This window comes from Nycticebus coucang, chromosome 15, assembly GCF_027406575.1.
Source record: "Nycticebus coucang isolate mNycCou1 chromosome 15, mNycCou1.pri, whole genome shotgun sequence".
NCBI lineage: Eukaryota > Metazoa > Chordata > Mammalia > Primates > Lorisidae > Nycticebus > Nycticebus coucang.
Window position 1 is genome coordinate 97,123,472 of NC_069794.1, and position 24,727 is coordinate 97,148,198.

General features: G+C 44.1%; 1 pseudogene; it reads right to left on the reverse strand.

Moving 5' to 3' along the window:
• Positions 1 to 215: 215 nt before the first annotated feature.
• The window catches only part of LOC128566525 (geranylgeranyl transferase type-2 subunit beta-like), a 31,116-nt pseudogene continuing 6,604 nt past the window's right edge, over positions 216 to 24,727 (reverse strand).

Here is a 24,727-nt window from a genome sequence, read left to right on the forward strand (position 1 = left end):
TTAATAAAAATATTATAGTGTTTCAGAAGAAAATCTAAAGATGAAAATAAAATACAGATCTTTATTTCACCATATATATGTACCTGATTTATTAAAATTAGTTTAATGCAATATACAAAGCATTAACTATAGATTTTAAGTTCAATAAGCACTTCAAATACAGAAATGTTTAGATAGCAAAACTGTATAATTCTGCTTCTGAACCTAGCTCCAATTCAAACTTGCTCTAGCTCAGGCTGACCGTTCACCCTCAGAAGCAGTTCTTCAGGCATGCAAAAATCAGGACCCGCAGTTTTAGTCTGCTCTCCTAAAAGGGACAATCCAGTAATTCCAAATAATGAAAAATATCCACCTATTTAAAATTTTTTTCAATCATTACAAAATGAAAACTTCTAAAAATAACCTCCATAAATATTTACATTAGAGTCACCTGTGTTGTGTGTGTGTGTGCTTAAGTTACTGAAATAGAGACCTCAAATTTGTCTTTAAATACCTAACCTTTACCATGTACTAACTTTGTTAGCCATAGATAACTGAGAAATTTCTGTAAGCTTGTCCTAAATGTTCCATACATTTTTACATAAGTTACCTGAGAGGTTAAGAACCAAAAATAAGAGATTATTCCGAGACACGAACGAAAGGAATCAGAGTCCAGATTCCGTGTGGGCAATGCAGCCTTTATTCACTCAGGTGCAAGTGGACTGAGTCTGAAAAAGGAGTCAGCTTGTGGGTTAAGGCTGATGGGAATATAAGGGTTCGGAGGGGTAGGGATTGGCACATTCATTCCTTCCTAGGCAGGATGTTCATGCACTCCTTCCTTCCTGGGTGGGACATTCTTTCCCAGGCAGGACGGTTCCATTTGAGTGGGTCCCTGTGTTAGGCCCTATCATCCTGGTCTTTTTAGTCTATTATGAGGAGTTGGGGTGGTGGGTGTAGTACCTCTTAGCCCCCTTCCTATAGTGAGGGTTGGCGTGGGATGCCTATAAGGAAAAAAAGGGAGGGGGGAAGGCAGTGGTGTTTACAGGAACACTCTTGGGTCTTCAGTTTAAGCTGGTTGATATCCACGTAGGGTGAGGATATGAGCAGTTGTTTTCCGGGTGACTGCCTGGTCAATAACTCAGAAGATGAGGCAGAGGATTGCTGTTCCGAAACTAAGAATGAGAAAGATCATAATTAGTGGCCCTCAAATAGGAAATAACCAAGGAGGCCAGGAGTCAAATAAGAACCAGGGATTAGAGGATTCAAGATCTGTTTGTGTCTGTTTGATTCTTTCTTAGAGTTCCTTTACTTTGCCTGTGATTATTCCTGACTGGTTCACAAAGAAACAACATTCCTCTCCCACAAAGATGGACGTGCCTCTTTTTTCTGCTGTAATTAAATCTAAGGCTCAGCGATTTTGAAGGACTACTGCAGCTAAAGAGTTAATTTGGGATTGTAGGGTGACTAAACAATCTGCTACTCTTTCTGTGTCTTGAGTTCTAGGGAGAGTTGGTGGTAAAAGTGAGTTGATGTACTAATGCCTGCGACTCCCGTGCCAATTCCAGTCACTATGCCTGTTCTGAGGAGCACAGGGAGGAAAGAGGTTCTTTTTTGTCTGGAAATAGGGGGACGCATCAGGGAGTTAGGGAGGAGTCATTCCAAAAGAGACTTGGGTGTGGAAAACTCGGGTGCAAAGACCAGAGTGGTTAGCATGCAGGCACCAATAGATGGAGAAGCTGCAGAGGAAAAATATTCCTGGATGGGCACAGGAGGAGTCAGATAAGGGAAAAGTTGAGTCGGAACAGAGATCAGGTTTTATAAAGCCCACAGAGTCTCCTACCAGTGAGATTGAAGCAGGTTAAATTGGGGAGGCTAGGGGGTGGGAAGTCCATAGTTATGAGGCTGAACAGAGCTGTGTTATTTCCTGCTGGAATGGAAGAGTTCGATGTGTTGGGTAGGGGTACAGTATTGAAAGATGTTGGTATAAAGAAAGGCACTTCCAGCATCCTGAAGGGGAGCAGAGAGAGGAAGAGTCCAGGGCAGCTGAGAAGGAGGTGTTTAAAAGCTGGAGAATAAGGAATGTTGTTGTAGGTCTTGCAGGACAGTGAGGTGTAATCCTTTATAGGGTGGAGGGGTTATACTGGAAGAGGGGAGTTTTTTTATGAGTTGTCCTGTTTCTTGCTGTGCTATGTCCTGGGTTCTTCTATCTGATAATCCTACATGCGTGAGGTATGTCCAGCAGACAGTGGTCCCAACTCCACCTCCGGGGCATCCAGTGCCTGTTATTTTTCCAGTCTAGTACCTCTTTCCTTCATAAGAACATTCAGAGGCTTTGGTAACATCATAACAGTGCACTGGCAGGGAAGTGTGGCTAGTGAAAAACGGGGTCTGAGGTAAGAGTTGGGCGTCGTTGACGTGGGCATGGGGCTTGGTAAGGTATTCATGGAGGTATGAAGGTTTGAGTAGTAAGACAACCTGTGTGTTCAGTCAGGGTTGATGGGAAGAGAGAAGGGCCAGAGTTGCCAGGAGGGGAATCCAGAAGAAAAAGGAGCAGGAAGAGGAAAAGTTGGGCTTCCTCAGGGGAAAGTCTTGGAAGGCGCCTTAGAGCCTCAGATCTTTAAAGGCTTCAGAGAAGTTATCCCAGCTTTGAACATGTGAGAGTAGCCAGGCATCTTGAGAAAAGTTATGGAGAAAAGGGAAGAATCAGGGAGGAATGTTACACATTTATGGGGAAGAGGACTCTTGGGGGATCCTGGTGTGTTTTAAGGTGGTGGGGAATAGTACTTGTGACTTCCAGTGAGGTTCTTCCAGTGTTGGAAGTTTTTCTGTAGGATACAGCTTTATTCAGGATCTGTGGATCCAGACTGGGGGGTCTAAGAGGCGAATGGCTGTGGGGGTGCTATAGAGAATGGTTGTGAGGGCCTGTCAAGTGAGGGGACAGCGTCCTGCGGGGCAAGGGAGATTTGAGGAAAACTTGTTGTCCTGCCAATTGTCTCTGACTTTCTCAGCTGAGGGTTGGGGTAAGAGCTGGTTTATTGTTTTTCTAATTTTGTCCCTGGTTTCCTGGAGGATGGGGAAATAGTTGCCTACGATGAGTCTGGAAGGGGTCCAGGGCCAGAATAATAGTTTTGCTGTACATTATTTCAAAAGGGCTGTAAAAGAGGAGTTTGCAAGGGGTAGAGCAAATTCAGATCAAAGAGATGGAGGTTAATCCAGTCTTATTTGTGCTGGAGCACTAATTTGGTGAGATGTTGTTTAAGGATGTTGTTCATTTTTTCTACTTTCCCTGATGACTGGGGCCTGTAAGGCACATGTAAACACCACTGAATTCCTATTGATGAGAATATTTCAGATGTATATGAACCTTTCAGTTTGAGAGGTTTGGGAGGTGATCTGGCTAATGAAAGCTGGGCTGTTGTTGCTCTGAATGGAATTGGAGAGTCTGTAGGAATAATGTGGTGGAGGAGAGTGGAGATAAACTCATGGGTTTTCTCACCTGTTGTGGGGGAAGGCTTCGACCCACCCTGAGAAGGTACCGCCCCAAACTAGAAGAAGTTTGTATTTTTGTATAGGAGACATGTGGATGAAGTCAATCCACCAGTCTTTTCTCGGGGGTTGGCCCTGGACCTGATGTGTAGGAAGAGGGGGTGTTTATATGGCTCCCTGGAGTGAGACCCGGGTGCAGATTGTGTAGGACTGAGCTATCTGTTTTAAAAGGGAAGACAGTCATGGGTGAGAAAGGAGTGGAGAAGGAAGGTGTGAAGAGTCTTAAAGCCAATGTGAAGGCTACTGTGGAGGGAAAATAGGATATTTTGTGCTTGGGAGGAAGGAAGAATAAATTTTCCCTGTTGAAGGAACCATCCTCCCTCTGTGGGAAGATGCCGGTAATTGTCCTGTTCTTTGGATGTTCCTGGAGAGAATTTATTGAAGGACAATTACAGGCCTTCTGGGGTGGGAGGGTGTAAGGGCATTGAGCTTACTGATTGGTTTCTGTAGTGGCTTTTTGGTTGCCTTTGGAAATTGGATCTGTTTTACTTTGGTGACCTTTACAGTGGATGACAGCTACTTCCTTTAGGAGAGTGGCTGCATTGAGGAGGTTTTTAATGAGTGTGGCGTTGACGATAGAGGAACCTTGGGTGGTAATGAATCCTCTGTCTTGCCATATGGCTGCATGGTGATGGATTATGCAGAAGGTATACCTAGAATCTGTGTATATGTCAATGGAGCAGCCTCCTGTGAGTTGTAAGGCTTTAGTGAGGGCTAAGAGTTTTGCCTGCTGTGAGGAGTGTCAGGGGCAGCGTGGAGTGAGCAGTGGACTTAGAGGAACTACCATCTGTAAACCAGGTGTCTTCAGGGTCAGGTACGGGAAGGAGGGGGATATCTGGGAAAAGGGTATAGAGTTACTATGACTAAAGGCCAGTGGGTGGCACCTGTGGCTCAAAGGAGTAGGGCACTGGCCCCATATGCCGGAGGTGACTGGTTTAAACCTAGCCCCAGCCAAAGACTGCAAAAAAAAAAAAAAAAAAAAGAAAGAAAGAAAAGAAAAGATAATTTACAGCCTCAAGATGGTTTTGGGCCTAAAAAGCAGGCATTCAAGCAGCCTTCTCCCCCTGCTATGCTCTGTGACCTTATCTTTATTTTATTTTTTTTCAATATTTATCTCATTTTATTTTTTAAATTTACTTCCTAATTAAATTTTTAATTTATTTCAGATTAATATGAGGGTACAAATAATTAGATCACAATGTTTGCATTTGTTAGGTAAAGTCCCTGTTGTAGTTGTGTCCTGCACCCAGAAGGCGTGCCGTATGCCCCTACCTTGTGCCCATTAGGTAGGAGCACACCCATCCCTGTCCATCCTCCCCTTTCCCCTTACTCACCCACTTCCCTCAACTTCAGTTGAGTTTTTCTCTTGTGCAGGCATGTATTAGTTTGTCTACTAGTTTCTTTTTTTTTTAATTTTTTTATTGTTAAATCATAGCTGTGTACATTAGTGCAATCAAGGGGTACAATGTGCTGGTTTCATATACAATCTGAAATATTCTCATCAAACTGTTCAACGTAGCCTTCATGGCATTTTCTTAGTTATTGTATGTAGACATTTGTATTCTGCCTTTAGTAAGTTTCGCCTGTACCCATTCTAAGATGCACTGTAGGTGTGGCCCCACCCATTACCCTCCCTCCACCAAAACCTCCCGCCTCCCTTCCCCTTCCTTGGCCCTTTCCCCATAGTCTTATGCTATAGTTGGGTTATAGCCTTCATGTGAAAGCAATAATTTAGCTTCATAGTAGGGTTGAGTACATTGGATACTTTTTCTTCTATTCCTGAGATACTTTGCTAAGAAGAATATGTTCCAGCTCCATCCGTGTAAACATGAAAGAGGTAAAGTCTCCATCTTTCTTTAAGGCTGCACAATATTCCATGGTATACATGTACCACAATTTGCTAGTCTATTTGTGGGTTGATGGGCACTTGGGCTTCTTCCATGATTTAGCAATTATGAATTGGGCTGCAATAAACATTCTGGTACAGATGTCTTTGTTATGTTGTGATTTTTGGTCTTCTGGGTATAAACGTAGTAAAGGAATTATAGGATCAAATGGCAGGTCTATTTTTAGATCTCTAAGTATGGCTAACAGCATGTTTTTCAAAGAAAGTTTTGGGTAGAGTAAAAAACATAGAAGAATGTATATCAGTTAATCAGCAGACTACCAGACACTAGAGAAGAGTTCATCTATTGTTACAATGTAGTTGTGTGATTAACAGTGTGTACATGCAGCACCAGTTATATAAGCTGGAGAGAAATAAAGAACTTTGCTACTTGTCACTAGAGCTTGTATAGCCCTTTATTAAAATACAATTTCAAAAGCAGGTTCTACACTCTGTGACACCGACCACGCATAAGAATCACGTAACAGAGGGACATGGCTGCCACTGTTCAGAGGCAAGGGGGCTAGTCCAGGGCTGTGAATTCTATCTGTTTTGAGAAGGATGCTATTGGGAAGTGGTTATTGTGAGGTTTCTATGTTAGGACCCCTACTGCACAATCCTGGAGTTCTGACACTGAGAGGTAAAATAGACAGCGGGGATCAGGGAGATGGAGAGAGAGTGTTCAGGACAGAGAGGATTGTAGGGAGAGGAAGGAACTTGACCAAAGCTGGTGTGGGTCTTGGAGGTTGGTTGGGGGACCTTTAGTGGTGGCGTATAGAAGTTTAGCTGAGGCCACAAAATTGGGAATCCAGGCTCTAAAATATTATAGGGGAAAAGCCTATGTCTCTGTGCCCACGAACCTGAGAGTGAGCAGAAACATATTCTTACTTGGCACAGTCCAGGCTGAACTCAAACAAAAGCCGTTAAGCCTGAGTGCTCAGGAGGTAAAAGTCCAGTTCTCAGAAGCTCGGCATGAGGCTAGGGTGTGCAGACTCATCACTGGTTTAAGTCTTAGGAATCTCCGGGCTGTGGTTTTGTAAAATAATTGTCTGACTTACATGGGACAGTCTGAGAGAGAAAAGGAGACAGGAACCCTGATGATACCTTCCGTTCCCACAACCTCTTGGAGGGGGTATAAAGGTCGTGGTAGTCTGAAAGTGGAAGGTTCAAAGGTGTGGCCAGATCTAGCATGAGTTGGGGAATCGGGTCCACCATTCCTCATGCCCCACCCCAGGTCAGCCATCTTTCCTTTCCCACCACCCAGAGATGCCATCTTTTCTTTTTTGCCCCCATGCAGCTGAAGGCAGATGGGGGTGGTGGAGAGAGGGGGCACAGGGTGGAATTCTGCAGGAAGGGAGGAGGTTGAGGGTGGGGGGGGGTTGTGGAGGAGCAGAGGGGGAAGGATTTTCTGCTGGGTCAAAGGAAGAAAATGGAGATTCAGGGGACACAGGGAGGGCTGATTTGGCCCCTGCAAGGAAAATTTGAGAAGCTTCACAAGTCAAACACGAAGAAGGAATGTTTCAGAGAAGGAGGAAGGCCCAGATGTAGGGGATTTCTGACCATTTGCCCAATCTCTGACAGTAACGGTTGAGGTCAGTGAGGAATTAAAGGTCAAAGGTGCCATTTTCAGGCCATTGTGAGCCATTGTCTACTTTGTACACAGGCCAAGAGATATTACAGACAAAGATGAGAGACGTTTAGGTTTAAGATCATAAAGGTGTAGAAGCTTGAGGTGAGTTAAGAGGCAGCTTAAAGGTGAAAAGGGGGGCATCCATGACTGAGCAGTCCCCATATTGGAAACTGGAGGTAGAAAATAAATGCAGTTAATGTGAGGATGAAAAAGGAACTTACAAGGGGGAGGAAGAAATTAAGTGGCCAAGGCTGGGGCCAGGGAGGTTACTAGGCCTCCCTGGAGGACCTGTAACCAGCTGGAAAAAAGAATGGTCGAGGCCCATGGGAGGGCATCCCCATGCACGAGGCACTGGACAGGTAAGTCTGACCACCAGGGTTAGTCCGTGACTGGTGCTGGATTTAGGAGGCACAGACTTATTGGAGTTTTTCGGCCCAGAGTGGAGAAAGGGAAGAGAAGTTAAAACAGCCCAGAGAGGGGTTATATACAAATGCTTAAAAGGCCTAGAAATGGAGAAAGGGGGAGAGAGGAGTTGGAGTGGGGAGAGAGAAGAGAAGCTTAAAAAGGCTCAGTAAAGAGTTCTAGACAAATGCTCACCTCACTGTTAAATGGATGAATTGGGGGGTCAAAGGAATCCCCGTTTCCCTTTGTCTCATCAGAGCAAGAGTCCATCTAGTTGGGAGTGGGTCTGAGGGGAGGCATCTCTGCCCCTAAGGGGGCTTGTCCCTGTCCTGGATTCTCAGCAACAATATGAGAGGTTAAGAACCGAAAATGAGAAATTATTCCAAGACATGAATGAAAAGAATCAGAGTCCAGGTTCTGTGTGGGCAACGTGCCCTTTATATTTCACTTGGGTGCGAGCAGGAATATAAGAGTTCAGAGGGATAGGGACTGGCACATTCATTCCTTCCTGGGCAGGACGGTTCTATCTGAGCAGGTCCCTACTTTCGGCCCTATCATCACCAAAAAAATTATTGCTTTCAAAGCAACACCCACTTCTAGATCTGGAAGTGCTATCAGGCAGTGTCGATACTGAAACAATATCTTAGACAAACATACCAAAAACAAACTTGCCATGTCTCCTGGCCCGTCAGCAAACCCCGCTGCTTCTTCATTGTAACCTGCTAAAATGAAACTGTGGGGTTTCTCTCTGTCACCCCAGTGAAGCTTTCTGCTTATCCTCAGCAGGACCTACACCCACCATGAGTAGCACACATCTGGTAGCTAATGAGGAAAATCAAGGTCCAAAAAAAATGCCGCAATTTTATTCTTTTATTTCCCTAGTTTTGAGGAACAATTTGATAGTGGGTAAGTCTCACTCTTAAGTAATATAATGTTCAAACAGTGGGGGTAAGGGTGTAGGAAATTAAGGCATATACAGACATGCAGTATTTAAAATGCTTGCTTAGAATTAAAGATAGTGAGGAAGAGAAAACAAAATTGCAACCCACACAATCTCTCTTTTTTTTTTTTTTTTTTTTTACAGTTTTTGGCCGGGGCTGGGTCTGAACCCACCACCTCTGGCATATGGGGCCCGTGCCCTACTCCGTTGAGCCACAGACACCACCTACACACAATCTCTTTATCAAAATCAATTGTACTTTCACACCCAGACGTGGACACGGAGATTCCTATACAGGAAAGTCTAGATGTCAGACCAGGACCCATGAGCATTTCAGCCCAGAGTTTTACTTTTCCCAAAGGCAGTTTTTATAGCAAGTGTTAACTGGGAAATTGCAACAGAGGAAGGTAAAAAACTCACAGCCAATTTACGAGAGCAATATTGAAATGTACAAGACAAAGAAGCAGCATTCACTCCAGGTTATAAAGCTAACAGAACACAGCTAAATGAACAATACCTTCTCTGGCCTTCCAGGGAGCCCACCTGACAGTAACTGTTAATCACAAAGCCACCAAATCAGAATTTACTTGATGCAACTGACTAGTAATAGCCAGGAACCCCATGCAACAAGAGCCCTGCCCAGCATGAGATTCAAAACCTGGTCTGCAACCAAGCGCACGGTCAGAGTTCATGCAGGAGGAAACAGGTTCAATCACCTTTTCCACATTGGTAGCACCGAGCTTCCCCAGGAGCGCCAGAGTTGCCACTGCGGTGTAAGGTGGTCTTCATGTGATTTGTGTATTATATGAAAATGTTAAAAGAGCAAGTTTTACTCCATATTACTGTTCACTCCCTTTCTGTCACATTCCATCACCTCTAAAAACTAGTTCCTTGTTTCCCCCCAGTGTAACTGTAAATACCTTTACTGACCACATAGCCCTTATGATTATAGCTTTTTATGATCATGTAGTTTATGACCCTCACCCGTGAGTCCCCCTCCCTATCTGATTGTACCTGTTTTGCAAAGAAAAATCATTAATTGCTCTCGTGATTCCCCCTAACTGCTGTTTTTCTCTGCTATGACTATGTTTATCTGCTCCCTGGAAATATTTTGCCTCATAAAAGTCAGAGCATTAGACAACTCGGGGCTGCTCTCGGAAACCCCATGTTGGGACACTGAGGCAGTTGCTGGCCAGCTCTTCAATAAAAGACTCTTCTTTTAATTTGACTTGTCTGGTGGGGCGGTCTTTGGGGGAGCTCCTAACACACAGAAACAGAACCTTATGTCAGCTTCTTGCCATACTTCTCCAGCAAAAGAATAGCCTTTTTTTTTTTGTAGAGACAGAGTCTCACTTTACCGCCCTCGGTAGAGTGCCGTGGTGTCACACGGCTCACAGCAACCTCCAGCTTTGGGGCTAACGTGATTCTCTTGCCTCAGCCTCCCGAGCAGCTGGGACTACAGGCGCCCGCCACGACGCCCAGCTATCTTTTGGTTGCAGTTTGGCCGGGGCTGGGTTTGAACCCACTACCCTCGGTGGGGGCCGGCGCCCTACTCACTGAGCCACAGGCACCACCAAGAGTAGCCTTCTTTCTGTATATTAAGCATAACCCACAACTTTGTGGCAATAACATTGATACTGTCACATAGAGTGAGAATCTGGACAGCACTAAGAATGTATAAAACACGAAGATTGTGTCTGACACTCACATTGCATTGGCAGGACTTAATGTCAAAATTTCCACTCTGGGAGGCTGAGGCAGGTAGACTGCTTGAGCTCAGAAGTTCGAGACCAGCCTGAGCAAGAGCAAGACGCTGTCTCTACTAAAAATAGAAAAACTAGCTAGGCATTGTGATGGGCACCTGTAGTCCAGATACTCAGGAGGCTGAGCCCAGGAGTATGAGGTTGCTGTGAGCACTCTACAGCCACAGCACTCTACCGAGGTCACAGAGCGAGACTCTGTATAAATAAATAAACAAATAAGTCAGAATTTCTTCTCTATCCATGTGATGAAGCTGTCCCTTTAGCTCCATTACCGTCACGCTGTGGTAGATACCACTCATTCCCAAACATGCAGTATTCATAACCATCTTTCTTCAAGCCACAGGATGCAATATGATCTGCATGTTTCTCTAATAACAGGGTGTCAGGTACATCTGACTTAATAGAACATCTTTCTGTGGAGTGCCCGTGTCTGGGAATGAAAAGCTGAAGGTTGACTCCTATCCCTCAGAATGCAGAAGACTGGCAGATCTAGCCACACTGTTGTCTATGAGTGAATTGCATTTTGTGATTTTGAAGTTTTTCCTGCCAAGAGTGAGATTATGGAAAACAAATTCCAGGTCTGAACCTTCCCTTTGCGTGTGAAAGCTGGCAAAACTTTACTGTCAGTAACTTCAAGATACTTAGTTCAAAAACAGTCTGCAGCATTTGTTGAGATGATCAGGTAGTTGTCCCAGCATCATTCCTAAATTTCTCCCCTTATATTTCTTAAGATTCTTTACCAATGGGTGGTGCCTGTGGCTCAAAGGAGTAGGGCGCCAGCCCCATATGCTGGAGGTGGCGGGTTCAAATCCAGCCCCGGCCAAAAAATAAATAAATAAATAAATAAATAAAACACAACACAAAGTCATATTAAAAAAAAAAAAAAGATTCTTTACCAAGGAGTAAATCTTCGTTATATGCTTGTGGCATTTAACTTCTCTTTAACATCTGCCAAACTTCTTCTTAATTTTTTCCTTTGAAATGTAGACTTACAGAAAAATCACAAAGAATGTCCCCATGTCTCTTCATCAGCTCCCTCTAATGTTAATATCAGTACCTATGCAGCCTTGGTACAGTTCTCAAAACCAGGGTGGTCATGTTGGTTCTGTCCTATTGAACACAGGCCTTGTTGGGTCTCACAGTTCTAAAGTCCTTTTCTTGTTCAAGAACTCCACACTGGCTCAGCACCTGTAGCTTAGCAGCTGCCGCATACCCCAGGGCTGGCAGTTCGAACCCAGCCTGGGCCAGTTAAAACAACAATGACAACTGCAACAACAACAACAACAATAAAATAGCTAGGCCTTGTGGCGGGTGCCTGTAGTCCCAGCTACTTGGGAGGCTGAAGCAAGAGAATCGCTGGAGCCCAAGAGTTTGAGGTTGCTGTGAGCTGTGATGCTACCACACTCTACAGAGGGTGACATAGTGAGACTCTGTCTCAAAAAAAACTCCACACGGCACCAAGTGGCCGTTTGCTCTGTCTCCTCTAGTCTGACAGATCCTCAGACCTTCCTGGTCTTCATGACTTTGACACTTTTGAAGTGCAGTGGTCAAGTATTTGGCAGAATGCCCCTCAATTTGGGTATGTCTTGTCTGTTTCCTCCTCACAGAATGAGGTTATGCATTTTTGGCAGGAATCCCATAGAAATGGTGCTGTGCCGTCTGAGTGCGATGTGGCAGAGGGTGCTTAATGTACTAGAGCTTGTGCTGATATAAACTCGATCACACAGTGAATTTTCCCATGCCTCCCCCTCCCCCCGGCACCGGGTACCTCAGTGGTAGGGGCTGCTGGGCTCTTGCGTTATGAAAACTATGTGTTCCTTGATAATTAATGCATGTGGGGCAAGGCTTTGACACTGCATCTACCTCGTTTCTCCTCAATTTTGGTGACTGATTCAGTGTCCTCGACACCCGGCAAGCTTTGCAACAAGCTTTAGTTGTATTTTAGTGGAGGTTAGGTTGGAGAAAGCAGGGCAGACAGCTGGGCAGGAGAGGTGGAACGGGAACTCTGCTCCAGCGTCTGCTTCCCAATAGGCATTTGCTCCTCTGGATGGGGTGTTCATATGATCAACTTTCCTACCTATGAAGAATCAGACAAGCAGGCAGAAATGAGTGGGTGAGGGGCGTTACGACACAGAGGAAGCATTGCAGACGGAACGAATGATTTGTCAAGGGAAGACTGGTGCTCGCTCAGGCACTCATCTTTATTCACTGTATTATATATCCAAACTCATCAGATAAAAGTAACCAAGAATAAAGAACAAATGCACTAGTTGAGACTGCCATAAAAAATTTCTCCTCAGCATAAATGTTACAAAGCACATACACATCATTTCTAAATCTGGAGCGTTTAACTTAAAGATAAACCACAGGGACACCAGGCTGTCTGTTCTGTTTGACCATCTCCCTTAAAGGTTAAATGAAACTTTTGTGTATCTTGAAGTTAGGGAACGATGTGCAACAGCTCAGCTTCAGGCAGGTGTTAAATCTCCAGGGAGAAATTAACCCGGGAGTCTTTGCTGTTTTTGCAAGCAGGGAGGAATTAACCCCCCGTCTTGCTTCTAGCCGAGAAGGGAATTTTCCCTTCTCAGGGCCTCGTCCCTCAAGGACCACATATGAGACTAAGCCACTGTTCCAGGGTGCAGAAGGCCGTGTCCCTTCAGGGAGGAAGTAGATATCGTGCTTTGAAAAACATTCAGATTCAAACCATTCTTTGCCTGCCTAGCTGCGTGAAGTGACCCTGGACAAGTGATCTAACTTCTCTGTGATTGAGTTTCGTCATCTGTAAGACCCACTTTGCAGGTGATTGTGAGAATTAAAAGTGATAACGTTTGCGGAAACATGTCAACATTTGCCCCTCCCCTCCCCACCCCCCCACCCCCAAGTACCCCAGTGGTAGCCAGTGAGGAGGAAAGGAAACAGGTGGTACTAACCCCAGAGACCACCCACAGCAGAGCCTGGGATGCTAGGGGTCATGTAGGCTGAGCCAGGACCTGTCGGGCAGACTGTGCTCTGCAGGAAGCCTGCATGTAGTTCAGGTAACTCTGAGCAAGCTCCGTGGAAAAGGGGGTAGTGGACACGATCTGAGCCTGGCCAACCTCCACCTGGCAAGTTTGGGGATAAGAAGCCAGAATTAATTCAATTGATAGTTTCTTACGTTGGTTGGGTTGAGTTTGAAGTAGTTTTATTATCCTTGCTGATTTTCTATTTCATTTGAGCAATTAATGAGGGGAATATTAAAACTATTGTAACAGTTATTGAATTGTTTATTTTTCCTTTCAGTTCTGTCGGCTCTGATCCCTGTGTTTTGGGGCCCTGTTAAGTGCGCCCTGCGTCCTCTCCCAGGGGATGCACCTTTATGGCCATGAGCTGTCCTGCTTTGCCGCTGGTGAGATTCCTTGTCCTGATGTGGGTTTGGTTAGTCTACTTCTCTTATGCTTGTTTAACGCCTGGTATATCTTTCTCCATCCTCTTACTTCCAACCTATTTGGTTTCTTTGAATCTAAAGTGTCTGTCATGTAGACCGAATACATTCGATTTTGCCTTTTTATTTTGCCTGACAATCTCTACTTTTTTGATTTAGAGTTCTTTGTTGATCTTCATTGAACGTGATTATTGATATGGTTGAATTTACACCTTCCATTTTACTATTTTCTACACGTCTCATTACCTTTTAAAATTCTGTTGTTGTGGGACTGGGCGTGGTGGTTCATGCCTGTTATCCTAGCACTCTGGAAGTCAAGGCAGGTGGATCACTTGAGCTCGGAAGTTCAAGGAGACCATTCTGAGCAAGAACAAGACCTCATTTCTACTAAACTAGAAAATTGGCCAGGTGCAGAGGCTCATACCTGTAGTCTCAGCTATTTAGGAAGCTGAAGCAGGAGAACCACTTGAGCCCAGGAGTATGAGGTTGCTGTGAGCTAGGCTGATGCCACGGCACTCTAGCCTGGGTGACAGAGGAAGACGCTGTCCAAAAAAAAAAAAAAAACATGTTTTTTGTCTCTCTATCACTTCTCATACTCTTTTTGGGGAGCTAAAACCTGCATTCTTGCCTCAGGCCAGTATTGGGGTGGGGGGCTATCTTTTGTTTTTTGTACAAAGGAGACAGGCCAGGTAGGCTGGGCAGAGGTCCTGCTTTGCCTTCCCCTGGTGGCAGCAGATGGGAGGGTTAGGATTATTAACTGTACTTGAAGGGTAGTAGCCTAGAAGTGAGCACCTTCCCTTTACTAACTCTGGATTTCTCCTTATGGGCAGGATGATAGCATCTAAACAGAAGTCTCCAGCCTCCTCATTTTCTGGCAAATTAACAAACTCCTCTCTCCTTCTCTTCAAAATAAATAAATAAGAAAAAAAAAAAAGAAAAGAAAAAAGAAGGGGAGGGTTATCACACTTGTATGCCTAATAATAAAAACTATCAAAAAAGACTGTGCAAAAACCATAATCTTGCACAAAGTTCATCACAACCTTACACAAAATGCACAAAAAATACTTCTCCAAGGATATCTGCCCAGCAACTGCCTGTCAAACTGCTCTTTTTTATTGATCTTTGTAGCCAAGGATAATTATTTCAAAACAATTATGTAATCTTCATTTTTCCTTTCAAGCTCCCATCTTCCTTCCCCTCCCTGAGTGTGTGCAATTCACGATGGTATGTATGCCCCCTTTGGTGCCCTATTCCCAGATAAACACCCTTTTCCTTTAGAGCCTCTCTCTGTTGGTTATGGTTTGACATTTATATTGTCAAAAGTGGGTTCTAAAAACAATCACAACCAGCAGAAATTGGCGATTCTTGGACCTTACCCCCTCTTTGCATTTTTCCCTCCCATAACCCACCCCCTCCTGTGCCCTGTGTCTCAGATCAAGCCTCCCTCTTGGTGGGGTTGCAGGAAGATGAGGCCCAGTGGAGACAAAGGGCACCCAAACACCGTGTTTATAAGAGGAAGACTTTATTTCAGCCAGCTGAGCGAACAGCATAGGCGAATTCAAAATGGCCACACTCTCCGACTGGCTGGGTCTTTCCCTTTTGATCTCCAAACAGTTCCAACCTACAGGTACCTTTCTCACTGGTCAGTTTGAATCAAGGGGGAGAAGTTGTTCCAGCCCCCACAGAACTACAGGATTTCACAGAAGTGGAAATTTCCAGGCCCCAGGAACTTAAGTCTACAAATTCCTAAGAGCTGAGTCACCATGGAGAGGACCCTGTGGGTGTATCCATGGGGTCCCCTTGAGAAGACCTGTTCTCCCAGACCTCACCATTCCCAGGTATCTTCTCTCATTCCCCCTTTTTGAGACTCCATATATATATTTTAATTTGGGGTCTCAATATCAGCTTGCTTCCGCAGGAGCTGGTATTAATCACTTTTCACATTCGACTTTACATCACTTTTCTACAAATCTAAAGCATAGAAGTATTTCTGATCTGTTGCATAGTTTCTTTCCCAGCTCCTTCTGCTGCGGCACCTTTGCATGGTGCTACAGGCATCAAACTTCAGAGTCACCTGGCTGGGCTTTCCTATCCCTGGTCTGGACCAGCATTCAGATTTCAGGGACTGTGACTCCTCTTGGGTTCTCTACCGAGGCCTTAATTGTACCATGCAGGGGTCTAACATACATAAGGGTATCTATTTTTTTTTTTTTTTTGGCCGGGGCTGGGTTTGAACCCACCACCTCCAGCGTATGGGACCGGCGCCCTACTCCTTGAGCTACAGGTGCCACCCACATAAGGGTATCTAAACAGAAGTCACTTTTCCCTGTGTCACATATTGAGTACTGTATCTGATTATGAGTGCAAGCTCCCTTCTGAGTGCCTTCGCATTCATAAAAGCTACAAAAGAGTCACCCTTTATCCTATCTCAGTGGTGTGGGTGCACAGATTACATCCCTCCTCCCCTTTACCCAAAGTCTGAAGTCCAATTAAAACAAGTCCCATGGGGAGTTTCCTCAGGCTTCAGCCGTGCATTGACCAGCCAGCTCCCACTATGTGGCTGAAGCAGGGCATGTTGACCGTCTTAAAAGTTACCTTTGCTTCCCAAGGGGCAGTGAAGCTCTCTTCAGCCAGCTGTGTGAGGATCCCTTCCACCTTCACCGCTGTGCATGTGGTCAGGATGATGGTATAGGGTCCTTTCCACCTTGGTTTGAGGGAGACTGGGTTCTGATCCTTGACCTAGACTTGATCCCTTTGCTCCCCGAGAGAGAAAGACTGTACAGACCCAAAAGACTAAATAGAACATGGTTAATTACCCAAGTGGACATCTTCCTTGCTACTCTTCCTAGGGCTTCTAATTGCCTGTTTAATTCAGCATCTCCCAGTTCTTTTGGGAGTTCCTGCTAAATTGCAGAGGACTGATGGAGGCCTGTTTGAACAAGATCAGTGGCAAGGCCTGTATCCAATTACACTTTGCTTCCGGGCAGAGTTGACCAGTTCCTGCTCTTATGGCCCTGTTCATGCACCTTACCCTGCCCAAGGCCTATATGTCACATATAGTTTCCAGGTGATATCCACCAGGTGATATCAAAAGCTTTACCTATCATTTGCACTATTTCTGTTATGAAGGCTAGCCCATTGTCAAATTTAAACCAGTGTGACAACCTAAACCATGAGATGATTTCTCTGGACAACACTTTTACTACTTCAGGAGCCCTCTTCATCCTGGTGGGGAAGGCTTCCACCTACTCCACATGCAGACCAGAACTACTGAGCACCAGTTTGCTCTACATCTGGACAACTCAGTGTAGTCCATTTGCACATCTTTAAAAGGGGCTTCCCCATAGGACTGACTTTCAGGTGGCAGGGATGGTCCCCGTCTAGCATTGTGTTGGTTGCCTGCCACACAATGCTGGTTGACTTTCTTACCAAGGATGGCCAACAGGGGAATGTTAATTCCAGAAGCCTCTTAATTTTCTTTTAACCAACCTTGGATTTTTACATGGTAAGCTTTGGTTTTCGGTAAGGCATGAGTTGGTCAACTAATAATACCCTTTGGTGTTCATAAGAGTGACCATGTGTATGGTACCCAGACTCTTAAGTTTTGTTCCAAAGTCAACTTATCAGCCTCTTGCACCAGCATGCCTGTGGCTGCAAGTGTTTTTTAGGCATGGGGGCCATCCTTTCGTGACCCTGTCAAGTTGCTTAGAGAGATAAGCAACTGGTCCTGCCCAGGATACTACATTCGTTGAGCACTCTCTCAGCTGCTCTATTTCTGATACATATAGTTCAAAAGGGCTTGGCCAGGCCAGGAAGGCCTAGCACTAGGGCCTGCCTTCAGTTTTTTTTATAGCCTCTTAAAGGCTTTGGTTGTTTGGATTTCTACTCAATTGGCCTATTCTCTCTCCCCTTAGTAACTTCATACGGTGGTTTGACCAGTCTGTATGTTTCACACAGTTTTTCACAGAAATTCTTAGGGCTTTCATTCAGTTTCTGCGTGACCTCAACCACCTTGCATACATTTGTGGCTTTCTGTCTCCCTTGGGTTCAGTGTAAAAGAATGAAATCATTTGGCAGTCACTTACAAATTATCTGCAAGTTATGGATTTCAAGGCTAAGGTTCACACAATGAGAACGTTAGTATTCCTACTTACAGACTTAGCACAGTTCTTAAGATAATACCTAGCTCTAAGAATCCCTACAGAACTGATCCAAAGTTCTGGACAATTCAAGTGAATATTCCTGAACATCAGTTAGGTGTGGGACCACTTATGAGGCCGTGTTACAGTCACACCGTTTACTGGGAAATTCTCATTCAGGTTCCAGTTTTTCCTGAGGTATCTATATAGACACAGCAGACAATGTTTAATACACCACAAAGGTTTCCAGTAGCCAACAGGCGACCTTTGTTGAGCCTTACGGCTTCAGAGCAAATATAACTATAGTATATAATTTATTACTCTTTGGCCAGTCTCTTAGTCTCATTTAACAGATCAGTTTAGTAAAATAGCTATGTCTCATTTTATGAGCTGGCATTGCAGACAAGGCTGGAATCTGATACAGGTGGGCCACTGTTTTTCTCTTTTGAACCATTTCTCTCTAATTTCTCACTTTACTAAAAACAAATTATAGCAGAACTAATTTAATTGCCAAAATAAACTCTACTTTCAGTATACTCGGTCTGGTTATTTGCATGAAGTATAGCAAGAATAATTAGTAGCCATCTAGGCTTTTCTTCCCTTTAAAATGGGCTTTGCTGGAACCTTTTATAAGACATCTCAGGTTGGACTTGAAAGCCTTGCACGAGCCCAGGTTTCATCTGTGCCATTAGAAACCTGTATGCAATGGGTAAATTCCTCTTCTGAGATCCAGGCACATGGCTTTCCAAGACCTGTCTGTAAGCAATCTTCTTTATTTACCACAGATCAGGAAATGTTATTGATAGGTGTCCTGCCAGTTTTTCCAAGATGCTCTTTTATTGGCCTTATAAACTCAACCTTAATTCCTCACCATGGAGAGAACCTTGCAAGTGTATCCTTGGGGTCTCCTTGAGAAGACCTCTGTTGTCCTAGACCTCACCCTTCCCAGGTATCCTCTCTCACTGGTAGAAGTTCTTGACTTTAATCAGGATATGATTTGGATAAAGTTGCCTTAATAAAAGACTATACGTTCCTCTTGTGATAATAAAATACCTTTTTTCTGTTCTTGAAAGTCATTACTGGTATAGAGACATGTATCTTTCTTTCTTGGTTGGATGCTCTGATTTCTGAATAATCTGTATTCTCTTCTCCCTCTCTCTTGTCTACTTTGTTCTGTCTTTTTTGGTGAGCACACTTTTGTTCTGTGTACCTAGTCTAATATTTTGTTTGATCTGCACACCTTGGTTAAAATTTTTGGGAACACTTATCTTGATTTTGTTTTGATTGGTTGATTCTTTTCCCTTGCTTGTTTCTAAAACTCTTTCAGGAGCAAAATAAACATTCTAACAGGAAGGCGTAATTAAAACCCACTACATTGGTCTCCACCACTCTAACGTGCCAGTCTAAACTCCTGGCAGGTCTCTTCCAGGATAAATAAGATTTTCTTTGCTCTTCAGAGATTAAGAAGAAATGGAATGGGATTCTCAAACATTAAGGTTTACCAGGCTTTCTGGTATTCCAACTGTCAACATATTATGGCCCATACTCCATGCATATTTTTAAACTGATGGGCAGGCCTGGAAGGGTGGCTCACAACTGTAATCCTAGCACTGTGGGATGCCAAGGCAGGTGGATTGCTTGAGCTCAAGAGTTTGAGACCAGTCTGAGCCAGAGTGAGGACTTGTCTTTAAAAAAAAATAGCCAGGTTGGTGGCGCCTGTGGCTCGAAAGAATAGGGCGCTGGTCCCATATGCCGGAGGTGGCGGGTTCAAACCTAGCCCTGGCCAGAAACTGCAAAAAAAAAAAATAGCCAGGCATTGTGATGGGTGCCTGTAGTCCCAGGTGCTCAGGAACCTGAGGCAAGAAGATCTCTTGAGCCCAAGATTTTGAGGTTGCTGTGGGCTATAACACGATGGTACTCTACTGAGGGTGACACTCTGTCCCCCCCACAAAAAAAATTGATAGGCAATTACATCAAGGAAAGTTCAGAGCTCAAACTTTCTGGGGGGGGGGCGGGGAATAACCGTGAAGAGCTATAGAGTTAACATGTAGAGCCTTCTAAGTTCTCCCTCTCTCTTGCCTACTTTTAATTTGCTGGCTTTTATAATGATGGTGAAATAAAACTCACTGTTTATGGCATTCAGGCCAAGATTAGGGGGGAAAAGTTTTAAAGGGCTTTTGAATTAATGGGTTTACAAATCAAAACAACTCCATGGTAAGCAACAATTTACATTGGGAAATGTAAATTTAGGTGTGCTTGACTAATAATCACTTAAGGTTATGGAATAGTTAATAGAAAGGTAATAGTCTAAAAGGAACTAGGTAAATGTTTATACAAGTTAGGTTCTCAGATCAAACAGGTCAAAATCTTAAGCTCAGAATAGGGCATTATATAACATCCTGGACTTATCTTGCCAATATAAAAAGTTTGCTTTGTTCTCCACACAGGGGCCAGAGAGAAAAAGCTGGGGGGAAAGCTCTATTAAAATACTTCCCTAGGTGGCACCTGTGGCTCAGTCGGTAGGGCGCCGGCCCCATATACCGAGGGTGGCAGGCTCAAACCCAGCCTGGGCCACACTGCAACAAAAATAGCTGGGGGTTGTGGCAGGCGCCTGTAGTCCCAGCTACTTGGGAGGCTGAGGCAAGAGAATCGCCTAAGCCCAGAAGTTGAAGGTTGCTGTGAACTGTGTGATGCCACAGTACTCTATAGAGGGTGATAAAGTGAAATTCTGTCTCTACAAAAAATAAATAAATAAATAAAAATAAAATAAAATACTTCCCTGCCTGTATTTGAGTAGGTAAGCATATGAGACTGGCAAACAAAGAACAGACTCAAGGCTGAGAAGTGGCTCACACCTGTAATCCCAGCACTCTGGGAGGACAAGGCAGGTGGATCCTTTGATCTCAGGAGTTTGAGACTGGCCTGAGCAAAGTGAGATCAAAATCAACTAAAAATAGAAAAATTAGCCAGTTGTGGTGGTGGGCACCTGTGATTCCAGCTACTTGTGAGGCTGAGGGAAGAGGATCATTTGAGCTCAAGAGTTTGAGGTTGCTGTGAGCTGTGATGCCATAGCTCTCTACCCAGGTTGACTGAGTGAGATTCTGTCTCAAGAAAAAAAAAAAAAAAAAGGATAGATTCAAGGCTACTTGAAGATTTGGAGTTTTTGTTTGGGTTTTATTTTATTTTATTTTTATTTTTTAGACAGAATCTCACTGTCTCCCTGGGTTGAGCACTGTGGCATCATAGCTCACAGCAACCTCAAACTCCTGGGCTCAAGAAGTCTTCCCTCCTCAGCCTCCCTAGTATCTGGGACTACAGCCACCCACCAAGATGCTGGGCTAGTTTTTCTATTTTGAGTAGAGATCAGATCTGGCTCTTACTCAGGCTGGTCTTGAACTCCTGAGCTCAAGCAATCCACCTGCCTCACGTGGACCACAGCACCTGGCCAAAGATTTTTTTTTTTTTGCAGTTTTAGCTGGGGCCAGGCTTGAACCCACCATCCACCCGGGTTTATGGGGCTGGCGCCGTATTCCTTGAGCCACAGGCACTGCCGAAAGATTTGGGTTTTTTAAAAATACAATTCTGCCAGTCCTTGCTAAAATGTAAACATTGAAAAGTTAGCCTTAATCTCATTTGAAATGGGAAAAACTGGGGAGGTTTCTTAAATTAAACTGCCGTGTAAACTGCTTTAATCAAATTTTTGATCCACTTGGCAAAGAAAATTTAGCCATGTGAACAGGTCACAGTTTTGTCAGAAATATAATTTGGATCCACCTGTATTTTATGAACTCACGAGTTTATCTCATGACTAAAATTCTGAAATGAAAGCTGTAGAGGTTTATGTGTGTGTACATGTTCAGATGTCTGTGTGCAGAGGTCCACGCACTATGGTGTATGTTGGGCAGCGCCTGTGGCTCAGGGAGTAGGGCGCCAGCCCCATAGGCGAGGGTGGTGGGTTCAAACCCAGCCCCGGCCAAAAAAAAAAAGAGAATGGTGTATGCTGTATGTACATGTTAAGTCTGGCGTGGCTGGAAGAAATCCACTAAGGAATTCTGTTCAGATTGGATTAAAAAAATTAGTGCTCATATAAAATATGAAATATATGTTAATTGCCCAAATGCCTTTTATGTGACTTAAGTAAGTAAATCTTTAATAAATAAGCTGGTTTCAAAATTTCTGGTAAAATAAAAGCAGAAATGTCTCCAAAATTGTCAGCATACATTGTTGCCTGGGCTTACTAGTCAGTTTGATTTGTCTCTGCAAGATGTCTTAAGATGAGGAGGCGGAGCAAGATGGCAGCCGAGTAACAGCTTCCTTGCATCTGGGCACCGTGAGTCGGGGGAGATAGGACTCCAGGCATCTCTGGCTGGTGGGAACTGCCTATCATCACTCCTATGAGGCTACAGGGAGTCAGCGAGAGACTTCTAGACCCCAAGAGGAGGACTAAAACAGTGGAAAACCGGCAAGTGGTCGCGTGTGTTCAATCCGTCTAAACCCACCCACAACTGTAAGTTCAGTAGCAGAGAGACTGCAAACCAGAAAGGCCTTACCTGTGAACTGTTTTGATGTCCTTGGACTTGGCACTGAGTTGAACTGCCTTGGGGAAGGCCTGAGCGGGAGTGCGGAGAACTTTGGCCGTTGTCTAGGGCCCCAGTCTGAGCCGCTGAGCCAGACGGAGCTAATAGTGTTTGGCGGTGGGTCACACGGATCCATTGTCAGTGATCTGCCCCGGCAAGCTCTGCCCTCAGGGTCGCAGAGCTAGAAACGGGTGGGAGCTGGTAACCCAGCAACCAAGTAGCCTAAGGGTGGGGTCTGAGCCGCCTTGCAGCCCTAACCCTCAGGGGCAGAGTGAGACCGGTTTTGGCACCCTGGGTAAGTGGATAGCCACTTCAGCAGTGATTCCAGCAAGAAAGCTGGGAAAGCTTCTGCTCAGCAAGTTTACAAGTTCAAAGTGCCTTTTAAGTGGGCTGAAGAGAGATTTAGGGTGTCTACCTGCTGGGGTTTGAGAAATCAGCTGCCTCCAGTCGTATCAGAACTGTGACTAACATCTCATACCCCATAAGACACGTGTTGCCCAGACAATATTCAATAACATATACAAACTGCTTTGTTTTTGGTTGTGTATTTTTTTTCTTTTTTTTCTTTTGTTTGTTTGTTTATTTTGACGTTGTTGATGTTCTTTTGTTTTTTAATTTCAATCTTTTCCATACAGATCCCTTTTTCTTTCTCAATTTTTCTAGTTTAATTATAATTTCCCATTGCTGCCTTTTTTAATAACTACAACTTCATTTTTGCTAGTGTTTCTACCGCTATCATTTGGTTTTTCACCCCATTGTATCCCCATAAAGTTTTCTGTTTGCTTGTTTTGGTTTGATTTATAGCATTTTTGTCTTTCCTCTCTACTTGGTGGAGGTGGGGTACTGTATCTGATCAGGTTAGCAAAGAGCTGCTGACCTCAAGGGAACCACCCAACTGGGGCACCCCCAGAAGGTGGGGTTTTTTAAGGTTGTGTCAAAGTACCCTACTGTACACCTATATTGCCCTGTCTCCCTCTTTCTGTGCCTCTCTTCTTTTTGTCAATATTCCTTATCCCCACCCCCTCGCCTTTCTCTATCTTTCTTTTTTTTTTTTTTCTTATCACTCGGTCCTCTTTCTTTCATCCCTTTTTTGCTCTTCAATCTTCTCACCCTTCTGGTCCTGTAACCCTTAGTCCACAGGCACAAGATCTTAAAGAGCAAGAGGAAGTGAAAGGAAAATTAGGGCAAGGAAACAGATAAAAGAAATCACTCATGAGGAAGAATCAGCAGAAAACTCCAGGCAACATGAAGAACCAGTCCAGAACAACCCCGCCAAGGGACCATGAGGTAGCTACTGCAGAGGATTCCACCTATACAGAAATGTTAGGAATGACAGAAAGGGAATTTAGAATACACATGTTGAAAACAATGAAAGAAATGATGGAAACAATGAAGGAAACTGCTAATAAAGTGGAAAATAACCAAAAGGAAATCCAAAAACAGAATCAAATCAGAGATGAACGATATGAAGAATATAAAAAGGATATAGCAGAGCTGAAGGAAATGAAACAGTCAATCAGGGAACTTAAAGATGCAATGGAAAGTATCAGCAACAGGTTAGACCATGCAGAAGAAAGAATTTCAGAGGTAGAAGACAAAGTTCTTGAGATAACTCAGATAGTAAAAGAGGCAGAAAAGAAGAGAGAGAAAGCAGAACGTTCACTGTCAGAATTATGGGACTTTATGAAGCGTTCCAACATACGAGTTATAGGAATTCCAGAAGGGGAAGAAGAATGCCCCAGAGGAATGGAAGCCATACTAGAGAATATTATAAAAGAAAATTTCCCAAACATCACCAAAGATTCTGACACACTGCTTTCAGAGGGATATCGGACCCCAGGTCGCCTCAACTCTAACCGAGCTTCTCCAAGACACATTGTGATGAACCTGTCCAAAGTCAAGACAAAAGAAAAGATTCTGCAAGCTGCCAGGAGTAAGCGCCAGTTGACATACAGGGGCAAATCCATCAGAGTGACCGCAGACTTCTCTAATGAAACTTTCCAAGCAAGAAGACAATGGTCATCTACCTTTAATCTACTTAAACAGAACAATTTTCAGCCCAGAATTCTGTACCCTGCTAAGCTAAGCTTCAAAACTGATGGAGAAATCAAATCATTTATGGATATACAAACATTGAGGAAATTCGCCACAACAAGACCAGCTCTACGGGAAATACTTCAACCTGTTCTGCACACTGACCACCACAATGGATCAGCAGCAAAGTAAGAACTCAGAAATCAAAGGACAGAGCCTAACCTCCACACTGATGCAAAAGATAAAACTAAGCAATGGACTCTCACCAAATAAGACGAATAGAATACTACCACACTTATCAATTATCTCCATAAATGTTAATGGCTTGAATTCCCCACTGAAGAGACATAGATTGGCTGACTGGATTAAAAAACACAAGCCATCCATTTGCTGTCTGCAAGAAACACACCT